The 8,399-nt window shown below is 47.6% G+C and overlaps 1 pseudogene; it reads right to left on the reverse strand.

Annotated features, from left to right (window-relative positions):
- Positions 1-302: 302 nt before the first annotated feature.
- On the reverse strand, positions 303-1,332 carry LOC106991933 (S-adenosylmethionine decarboxylase proenzyme 2-like; annotated as a pseudogene).
- Between the last annotated feature and the right edge of the window lie 7,067 nt (positions 1,333-8,399).

Here is an 8,399-nt window from a genome sequence, read left to right on the forward strand (position 1 = left end):
AGCAGCAGGAGCGGTTAGGATATCTAAACACACAGAGAGCATTCAGGCTAGACGTCCAACTCCCCAGGATAAAAATACACACAGTCTAACAAGATTAGACTCATCACATCCAGGGCTTCCTGCATCTCGAGGTGGGGGTTATGGAAAGCGTGGACCTCAGTACCAATATTGGAGAAGGCAATGGCACCCACTCCAGTCGTCTTGCCTGGGAAATCCCATGGACGGAGGAGCCTGGTGGGCTGCAGTCCATGGGGTCGCTGAGAGTCAGACACGGCTGAGCGACTCCACTTTCACTTTCACTTTCATGCACTGGAGAAGGACGTGGCAACATATAGAAAGGAGCCATCACTTCCTTCTGTCTGTGTCTCGTGTTTTTCTTCATTTCTCTAAATCAGTTCTCCTGTTACCATCATTTCTTAGCCACACTGGTAAAAATAAAATTTAATCACTGAATATAGAACACCTCTGTCAATCAAAGCATTTAAAACTTCAGTCTTCTGGGGCAAGGAAAGCAGTGTGGGACATTTAAAAATCTGATTTACAAACAAGGTGGTCAAAAATTTTCTTGGCTTAAAAACTCACAACTTTCCTAAACGGGTCATTATAAGGGTTCTAGCTAAAGTTTGTTTCAAAGCTACTATGAGAAAATTCTGGTTATGGGAATGGCGTGAGCAGTCCAATAAGTTGCCTCTGACTTCATGCCACTCACTGAGTCCCCACAAAGACTGAACAGTGTGATATCAGCGACAGAGCTTAGCACAAACTCTGCTTTCACGAATGATATCCTTGCAGTAGCACCATCTTTTATGTAAAATTGGTCCATAACTTCTGGGTCAAGCTCACTCATCAGTATTTTCTGGATTTGATCCAGCTGACTGATTACCCAAGTCTCTGGGAAATCCAGAGTATACCAGTATGAACTCTCAGAACTCATCCGTCATATACAATACACTGCTGCATTTCGGAAAACTACATTAAGAAACTATTTCTTCCTGTGAATTCCAGTGTGGGTTCCCTTGATGAGGCGGCACCATTAAATTCTTCAGAAAATAAGAGACATTTGAACTGAGTCAAAATCACTATAATTCTGAGCAAGGTTCAACAGGGAAACCAGTGCTTTCAGCAGAAGGTGGTACCACACATCTTTGTCTCTTGGAGACAAACATGCTATTCTCACTGAATATGTAAGTTTCAGTTTTTGCCACTCATGACGAACCACTAAACATCTTTCAAAAATATATCCCACTGGCATCATGGGGTGATTTGAAGATTCATCAGATCCTTGGTTTGTGACAAGTTGCCGCTGGGAGAACCAAAAGTCCGGCAGCTTCTTGGATCCTATAAAATAAAAAAAGCGCAACTTCCATCACCATAAGACTAGCAAACAACCAATAGTCCCAGAAAATCAACTAAATCCTTTCCTTGCTGTGAGTGCCACCAATTACTTCAACTATGTTACCCACATTCAGTCTCCTCTATTGCTTTAATTTTATATTGACTCTTTTTTAAGAAAAGAATTAATAAAATTTACCTGAACTTGCTTTTCTTCTTTTGAGGGCAGACAGAGACGAAAGATCACCAGTTTGTTGGAAACAGAGGCACACACAGTTCCGTGTCTCAGTGTCCCCTGTTTGCCGTCTGAGGGGGGAGAGCTGGCAGCTAGCAAGTGACCCGCATGTGATGGGGGTGGGTTGGGTGCAGCCCTTAGTGACGACCGTGAGTGCCAGACACTTGTCGCGAGACACCGAGCGCAGCAGCCAACAGTCAGGCTCGCAGTGGTTCCCCCAGCAGAGTGTGGTGAGGGGTGGACTGCAGCTTCTCGCAGGGCCCTTCAGGTCCTGGGGCCGTGGGGCCGCCAGATGCCCTGGGGCCCGGGTCAGGCCGAGGGCTGTGTCCTGCAGAGCTGAACACAGAGCTGGCTGTGTCTGGCCACAGCTGCCCACGGGCCGGGCCCAGGACTTGAAGCAGCGGTGAGCATCCCCCACCAGCCCCACTTCTGTGACCTAACGGCCAGGGCAGCCTCCATGGGTTCCATCCGTGGAGGTCTCAGCAACTGGACTCTGTGCACACTGCCGTTAAAAGAACAGCCTCAACCAATGTCAGTCTCTCAGCTCAAGTTTCCAAAACTGGTCCAGCTTAGGTCAGCGGGCTACCCCTAGGAGGTGACCAGAGGTCAGGGCTAAGCTGCAAGGACACTGCACCTCATTCCGTCAGGTCCCCTCTGAGGCTGGGGCCATTCTCCAAACAGGGCCGTTGTTGTGAGCTAGGAGTTCATCTGATCGGTATTTGCTACAACATGCGCTTCTGTTGGTCCTATACAAGTGATTCTCTCCAGTTGAAATGAAAAACCTAAGGGCCGGCTGGGTCCTGGGTGCCTGGCTCCCTCAGTTATGACGGCTGGGTGCGGTCTGTGGGATCTCACCCTGCAGGCACCCCCACCTAAGATCTGACTCTTTGGCTGGGCTTAGCACGGGTGGGAGGCCCCAGACTGGGTGCTGGACCAACCCTCCCAGGCAGGCTAACCGTCCCGCATGGGCACCTCCCTCCCTTAGCCAAGGCCTGGACCTCAGAGGGTGAAAGTCAAGCCTTGGGACTTGTCGTTTCTTACCGGAACTGAGAATAACATTTGTTTCAGTGAAGTTTACAGGAATATCATGACCTGACCTCAAAAAACAGAGGATCTGACACCAAGAAGTTTGCAACAGCTAACCACCTCTCTTCCTCGCCTTTCTTATGAAACTGCCTGAGCCACCCATTTCCTTGCGTGGCCCTGCAATAAAATTTTCTCTGCTTCAAACTCTGACATTTTGGTATTATTTGGTCTTGCTGGGTGTTGGGCACACAAACTTGAGTTCAATAACACATCTAAGGTCACACAAAGATTTTGCACTGGACCTCATTCCAGTTCAGCCTCCCTCACCACCAGAGCATAAAGCAGTCTTATTCCTAAACACACTGCTGCTGCTAAGTCACCTCAGTCGTGTCTGACTCTGTGCGACCCCAGAGACGGCAGCTTACCAGGCTCCCCCGTCCCTGGGATTCTCCAGGCAAGAACACTGGAGTGGGTTGCCATTTCCTTTTCCAGCGCACGAAAGTGAAAAGTGAAAGTGAAGTCGCTCAGTCGTGTCCGACTCCTAGCGACCCCGTGGATTGCAGCCCACCAGGCTCCTCCATCCATGGGATTTTCCAGGCAAGAGTACTGGAGTGGGGTGCTGTTGCCTTCTCCATTCTTAAACACAATACCCTTTAAAATACCAACATTATACAACTGAACGTGACCTGGTGAAACCTTGTTATACCTTGTTCAAACTCGCCCATGCACAGCGGATGGGAAGCAACAGAATTCCTGCTCCTGTCTGATTGTGGCATTGCAGAGTCAGCTAGTCGGGAGTCCTTGCCTGTGAGGAGTAGACCTCCTTTATGACCTCAAAGATTTCTTCACCTTTGGAGACTTTCTACCCCATGTCTCATCCACAGTCACTCCCTCGCCTTTTTATTCCCCAAGTGAGCACCTCCAAAATAAAGGAGGGAGTCAGGGCACAGGGCTGTGCATGTTGAGAGGGATGAGGGATGAGGGATGAGGGATGAGGGATGAGGGATGAGGGAGAGCAAGCGGTGAGAAGAAGGAAGATCAGGCAGACAGTAGAGGTCGCCCACCCTTCCCCTGGGTGAAGAGACAGGCTGTGATGGCACACTCTAGGGGCTGGAGTGTGCCCTGAAGCAGAGGGGAAACGGCGCAGGAATCTGCCTATGCCTTTGTTTTGCTCCTAAGTGTCCCTATGTCCTCAGCTCCTATGTGTCTGCATCCCAAAACTCAACAGTCCCTAGCACAGCATAGACTCTCCAGGACAGGTTGTGTTTGGCCTTTCATGCGAACCACAGGATATCCCAATGCCTCCCCAGGGTCAGAGCAATGATAAGGCCTGTCTCAGGAGCATGAGGAGCTGCTGTGAAACACACAGTCCTCTTTAAATGTTTCAGAAGGATATTGAGGGTGCGTAGGTCTTCGACTGCTTTACAAGGTCTTCATCCTAGTTTACCGCTTCATTCTCTCTAATATTTCCATCAAGTAATCAAGTAATGACAGGTGAATCCAAAGAGATGGTGAGCCATTAAATCTGCTAAATGCTAGGCTCTCTGGAACACCAGAGGCCCCCTTTATTCACTCTGGGTTCCAATAGTGCCAGAGGGAAGTCTTGATCTACTGTTTTTAAATCAATAACCTAGATTTTTAAAAAAATAGTTCAAGATAGACAGAAAAAACTCTTGCATAATCACTTTGTAGCAGTATCTCTGTCAAACCCGAGCAATGATAGCTTCCCAGAGCTCTTATCTTATCTGCCCAAAATTACTCTTATCTATTCCAAATTAAAGGAAGTTTCCATTTCAGCAATTCAGAGAAGTAATAATCTGACCTTAGGCAAAGAAAATTAGAAGTTGATCTTTCTCCATTTCTTCTTTTAACCAAGGTTCTCTCCCCTTTGGATTTTACAAGGGCCACGGACCACTCCAGAGATCCCAAGCCAATTTCCACTTATTTATGGGACAGAGAAAACATCAACCACATGATAGAGAAAACCTCAAATGTCCTTTACTTCTGTTCAAGCACAATGAAGCTCCTTCAAGGTCCATACACTGTGCCAAAACTAGAGGCTGGGGTGGGGAGGAGGAAGTCAGAGATGGATAAGAACGATGCCTTCCTTCTAAGAGCTCAGCAGTCCGGTGAGAAAGCAAGTACAGGACACAAGGCCCACCAGGATGTGAACAAAAACTCATAGGCATCTGCAGGGAGGGGGTGGTGACTGCTAAGATCTGGAAAAGCTCCTGGGGGGGGGGGCGGGGGGGATTAGAGCTGAGTTTCTCAGCAGTGAGATGGTGGACTGTAGGAAAACATTTGCATGGAAGTAAAATAGGCCATGCTCAAAACCAGACCGACGTAGAGAAATGTGGAGTGCAGAGGGACTGAAATGTCCAGTCAGGAAGAAATGGTTTCCAGTCAGCATCCCTGCCCGTGACCCCACCCTGAGGTCTCGGGCATCTAGAGTCGAGAGAGAGAGTGAAGTCGTTCAGTCGTGTCTGACTCTTTACAACCCCATGGACTATAGCCTTCCAGGCTCCTCCATCCATGGAGTTTTCCAAGCAAGAGTACTGGAGGATGTCGCCGTTTCCTTCTCCAGGGGCATCTGGAAAGAACACCAAATTTGCCGGCAGCTGTGACCCTTCTAGGCTCCTGGTACTGCACTGGTGATCTGAAAGTACCCGCCAGCCTCCCCTGACCACTTACAAAGCGATCTTCTGGCCCTGCCAGTGGCTCAGGGAGACCGCAGCATGGAATACTTCTTCCTGAGATCAGAGCAAGTTCTCAAAGGATATGGTGCCGAGTCATGAACTGCAGAGGGAAGGTGCCGAGATGCAGACAGAGCTGCCTCAGTGCAGGCGCCTGCCAGCGGCGCTCCAGGCCTCCTGCGCTCTTTCTGAAAGGCTGTGGGCTTCCCAGTCTGCCTCTGGAACTGCTCCTCGTGACAGTTTTCCACCTAGGAGGCGAACAAGATCGAAAGATCACGGCCATTCCTTCTTTAACTAAAGCAAAACACATTAAAATAAGTTCTCACATAATTTGTGATAAAGCAGAATTGGTGAAACAGAAATTTACATGCTATTTGAGTATGAAAATTTACTGAATGTAATGCTGTCCCAACCAAAGTTTTGTCTTATTTTCAAATAATGGGCAAAATTTCTCTAGTGATTTCCAAAGTGCTCTCCCAGTTGGCTAAGTTTTGTTCAGTATAGTAACACTTTAATGTTGTATTGGTTTCTTATTCTTAATTTTAGGGTATATGTTTTAAAATTTTATTTGTATTGCTAAGTAAACTGTATATCTGAGAATAACTCATATCAATAACCAGGGTGACTTGACGAGTTGGAAGAGAAACATTTTCTACCGTTGTGTTCACGGCTGGCAGTGTTTGAGCCACTAATCTGGGGTGGAGGGAAGGCTGGGGAAACACCCATCTCTCCCCTCGTATGTGTGTTCGGTGGCATCCCCTGGCAAGAATGCTGGAATGGTTGCCACTTCCTTCTCCAGGGGATCTACCCGACCCAGGGAGCGAACCTGTGTCTCCTGAGTCTCACTGCAGGTGGATTCTTTACCACTGAGCCACGAGGGAAGCCCGTCTTGCCCCTTGCTGACTGGTAATATATGCCAGGCACATACGTCCCAAGGGGCTCGATGTCCCGCTCTGTGAAGCAGGGCCAGTTACGCTGCCAACCCTCGCGCTGTTGAAAGTACCTAGTGTAATACCTTACAGCAAGATTCTCTATGAAAATCTGACAGTATCCAATTTTTGTGTTTCCTTATGGTAAAGGTGGTAAGGCTGTATCTAGAACTCTTACCAGGTAACATTTTTTGCAGAAACATAAATATATCTTTAAATAGTGTAGACCTAGTCCCTTCTAGTTTTCTCTTTTAAAGTTTACTAGCTGCTTTTATATGTAGGTTTTGTCAGATTAACTTGAAAAGTATCTTGAGAGGTCAAGGTGGTCCTGAGTTGAGAGTTTGATGCTTCTCCTGGAAAGGGATGCAGGTATGCACTTCTCCTGGGTGAGAAGTGACTGGTTTTGGAAAGAGCAGTCAGCAGGCTCTTTCTGTAACTGCAGCCGCTCAGGATGGGGTGGATCACACCATCACAATAAGCGGAATATTCAGTAAATTGGACACTTAGACTCTGGTTTCAGGCCTGATGTACTGTCAGGAAACCCGGACTACACGTGTCTATGAAAGGATTTGCCCCCTCTGGTTACACGTCGGGTGCGGTGAAGGCAGGTTGGGTCCCAGGAGAAAAAATTAAACAAAGGAGGAGCAGACCACGGTGCCCTTATGAGCCTCAGTGTCCACGGAGAGAGGCCAGCGCCGTGAGGCTCAGACGCGGTCTGTTTTGTTCCCACTAGCTCTGCGGCCCAGCCCAGCGCCAGCATGCCTGGGTCTGAATAAAAGCCACTCAGTGGTGTTGCTGAATGTCAAGCAGTCGAAGTGGTCTCTACACCAACTGGCATGACAGATTTTGGGTCTGAGTCAACACTCATTGATCCCAAAGTCTAATAATGCTTGGTTGGGAGGATGAGGCATTAAACTCTTGACTTGTTGCACAGGTCCTGGGGGAAATGATGTCTGCTGCTCAACCCCTTACCTGGGCCCCAGAACAGGCGGATTTGACCAACTAGTGTCTGGTAGGTTTCTGGAAAGAGCTGAGGGCAGCCGCGAGGTTATGGCTGGTCACACTCCCCACCTGCATTCCACCGCTGAGAAATCCTCTATTTAATTCGGCTGCCACAAGCATTACTTTTAATTTTTTTACTTCTCTTGTAGGTTCTAACTTTAGTTAGCCTAGTGGAAAGCTTTATGGGCTCCTTCCCACTCCTGCCTCCTTGACAACAGTGCTTCAAGAAGTCACTGCTCCCTGAAGAGCCAGTCCGGTCCCCTCCAGGCTGACACTGATCAGGGCAGGACGCAGCTCTTCCCCAGCCCACAGCTCCGCCCACACTATAGGCAAAGATGACTTGCACCAAGGTTGCTTTTAGGCACCAAATTCCATAGATAGAAGAGCCTGGTGGACTACAGTTTCCATGGGATCGAAAAGAGGCAGACACGCCTGAGCACAAGCCCACTCTGCTCAGTGATTTCTAGTATGGTCTTCTGTTTTCTCAACTTCATAATTTTCAGAGCGGCTCAGATGGTAAAGCGTCTGTCTGCAATGCAGGAGACGTGGGTTCGATCCCTGGGTTGGGAAGATCCCCTGGAGAAGGAAATGGCAGACCACTCTAGTACTCTGCCTGGAGAATCCTGTGGCTCATGCAGCCTCGTAGGCTACCGTCCATGGGGTCGCAGAGTCGGACAAGACTGAGCAACTTCACTTTCACTTTCTGTTTTCTCAACTCTATAATTTTCAGTTGGTTCCAAGGACTTTTTCATCACTTCACTGGTTCCTGGACTAAATAATTAGAAGGCAGTTTAAAAACTTCAAATAGCAGACTTGGCCCAGACGTTTATGGTCTTGGGAATAACTGACTCTATAAATTGTGTAATAAGAAGTTATGCTCATAGAGTGAACCCTAATACAAGCTATAGATTTCAGTTAGTAACTTCTCAATATTGTTTCATCAACTGTAACAAATGTACCAACCACACTAATGCAAGATGTTAATAATGGGAGACACTGGGTAGGAAGGAGATGTGGGAACTCTACATAATTCTCTGCTTAACTTTTTATGAACCTAAAACTATTCTAAAAAAATTAAGTCTATTAATTAAAAAATAATAAAATGGGCAGGGTGAGTAGATGAGAGTATCAGTGAAACAAAAATAGCCAGTCACTGGTAATTTTTGAAGCTGAGTGATGGTC

The sequence above is a fragment of the Ovis aries genome, chromosome 25 (assembly GCF_016772045.2).
Source record: "Ovis aries strain OAR_USU_Benz2616 breed Rambouillet chromosome 25, ARS-UI_Ramb_v3.0, whole genome shotgun sequence".
Taxonomy (NCBI): Eukaryota; Metazoa; Chordata; class Mammalia; order Artiodactyla; family Bovidae; genus Ovis; species Ovis aries.